This window comes from Gekko japonicus, unplaced genomic scaffold (genome assembly GCF_001447785.1).
Source record: "Gekko japonicus isolate JY-2015 unplaced genomic scaffold, Gekko_japonicus_V1.1 scaffold3101, whole genome shotgun sequence".
Taxonomy (NCBI): Eukaryota; Metazoa; Chordata; class Lepidosauria; order Squamata; family Gekkonidae; genus Gekko; species Gekko japonicus.
Genome location: NW_015162567.1, coordinates 120546 through 123207, shown reverse-complemented (window position 1 = coordinate 123207; position 2662 = coordinate 120546).

The window sequence follows — 2662 nt, the reverse complement described above, 5'->3', positions numbered from 1 at the left end:
AACCGCTCTGAGAGAACTTGTGACTGACCCAAGGTCACCCAGCTGGCTGCATGTGGAGGAGTGGGGGAATCCAACCCGGCTCTCCCAGATTAGAGTCCGCCTGCTCTTAACCACTACACCAGTCTGGTGTAACCGATGTGAAAGACCTCAGCCAGGGACCCTGGAGAGCCACGGCCCGTCTGAGCAGATGACACGGACCTCGATGAACTGCTGGTCTGATTCGGAATAATGCATCTTCGTTGGTTTGTTTTGCCTGCTCAGCAGCAGATAATGGGATCTGTGGGCAGGGCCCCCGGTTGCAGGGCTGGATGCGAGGAGAAGTCCCGCACCTGCCGCGTGGCTCTGGGCCAGTCCCCTCATTAAAAAACCGCCTCTCGGCCTCGATTGCACACCCAGAACCCAGAATTACCTGCGCTGCTCCTTGCAGGATTGTCGTGAAGGCAAACTCTGTTGACAGCGAAGATGCGAATATAACTAATAGCATGTCAGTAGCACCAGAAGGGCCCCTTCTCTGGGACATTCCTGCCCTGGGGGGGGTCAGCACGCCAGCAATGCGAGGCGTCCCGCCCTTTCTGCTAGGAGCAAAGGGTACTTATCTGCCCAGCGACCTTATGAGAAATGAAGACTTGCCCGCTCAAAGGCATCCAGTAAACTTTGCGGCTCAGGAGGAGTTGGGAAGTTGGTTCGGATCTCAGTGTTCCCTGTAAGCTGAGTTAGTGAGCTAGCTCACAGTTTATTAGCCTCTGGCTCTCATGTTTTTCTCTTCGCTCAGGAAGGAGGGCTCCAGAATAGGGCCGTATTAACCCACGGCTGGGCCCCTAGGCTTTCAGGTATTGCGGGGGCCCTTGGGCGACTTTACAGGTTGTCTGTGAAAAGAAAATAACAGTGATGGGCAGTGTTCCCTCTAAGCTGAGTTAGCGTGAGCTAGCTCACAGTGTTTTAGCCTCTAGCTCACACATTTTTGTCTCCGCCCAGGAAGGATGTCTCCAGAGCAAACTAATTTATGCAGTAGCCAAATCGCTGGCTCACAACTTTAATGCCAGGAGCTCACAAAGTAGAATTTTTGCTCACAAGACTCCACAGCTTAGGGGGAACATTGGGGGTGGGCCCCTAGTCCCTGCGGGGCCCCTAGGCTTCAGCCTAGTCACCCTTATGGATGATACAGCCCCTGCTCCGGAGGAAACGAATGTACGCAGCCGCCAAATCGCTCGCTCACAACTTTAATGCCAGGAGCTCACAAAGTAGAATTTTTGCTCACAAGACTCCACAGCTTAGTGGGAGCACATTGGTTGGACTCAGGGCTATTTTCGGGCAGGAACGCACAGGAACGGAGTTCCGGCTGGCTCCCGAGTTGGCCACGCCCAGCAGGAACTCATTAGCATAATAGGCCACACCCAACAGCAGAAACTCATTAGGATTGGCTACATTAGCGGTGTGTGGCCTAACATGCAAAGGAGTCCCTGCTACAAAAAAAGGACCTGCGTTTTGACAACAAACAAGGTCAACAGAATAAGAAGCAAAAGGTGGGTGTGGCTGGATGACCACACTTTTGGCAACACGGGGCTGCGGCCTAATATGCTAATGAGCTGTGCTGTCAGGGGTGTGGCCTAATATGCTAAAGAGTTTCAGCTGTTGGGTGTGGCCTGTTATGCTAATAAGTTCCTGCTGGGCTTTTTCTACAAAAAGAGCCCCGGTTGGAGTTGATGTAAGCGTCCAGCGGTGCGGTCTGAGGCTGGACAGAAATGTTTCGCCTGCTTCCTCGCAGGCACGTGTGTCCCCGTTCACACACACACCGGTGCAGTAAGTGTGCGCCAAACACTAAACGGGCAGGCAGGGCACGGAGGCCTTCTTGCGGTCCTCCTTGCGCAACTGCGAGCACACCAGTCGCCGGAACACATGTTATCTGCGCATGGATGGTCACGGGGGGGGGGAGAGGGAGAAGGAGAGGGAGCGAAAGGGCCCCACCCTCCCCCTCCGGTGGCACATGAAGGCCGGTTCCTCTTGTGTCACAAGGTCAGGGTGGATCCTCATTCTGGTGCTCCGAGAGCCGCTCTCCCTTCCGCCTCTCGAATCCTCCATAAAAGGGAAAACAGCAGGCAGGTAGCCCTGCCAAACTTAGTCATGTCGAGCCGGCCGGGGCTGTCCGACTCAGCCAGCAGCAATTTCCTCCCAGAGGTTCCCCTTTTTTTTTCCCAGAGGGGAGGAGGGACAGAGAGGCGTGGGGCTGGTGGCGTCCCCTCCCCTCCCCTCCGGCCCCTTCCGAAGTCTCCTTCCCCCTCCTCTGACAGCCGAGCTGACTCCACTTCCCCGGGATTGCAGATGGACCCTCCATCTAAGCCGTGGCGTCTTGTCAGCCAAAATCCTACTTTGTGAGCTGCTGGCACGAAAGTGGTGAGCCAGCAATTTGGCTACTGCATAGATCGGTTTGCTCTGGAGCCCCATCCTTCCTGCGCTGAGACAAAAAAGGTGTGAGCTAGAGGCTAAAAAGCTGTGAGCTGGCTCACGCTGACTCAGCTTAGAGGGAACCAGGGGTCCTTTCCTGCAGGAGCGCACAGGAGCGGAGCTCCGGCAGTAAAGAGCCCAGGGGGCGGGGACATGCAACAAGCCCCACCCCCTGCTCCCAGCAGCCCTCAGTCAGAGCAAGAAGCAGCTAGGTAAGTTG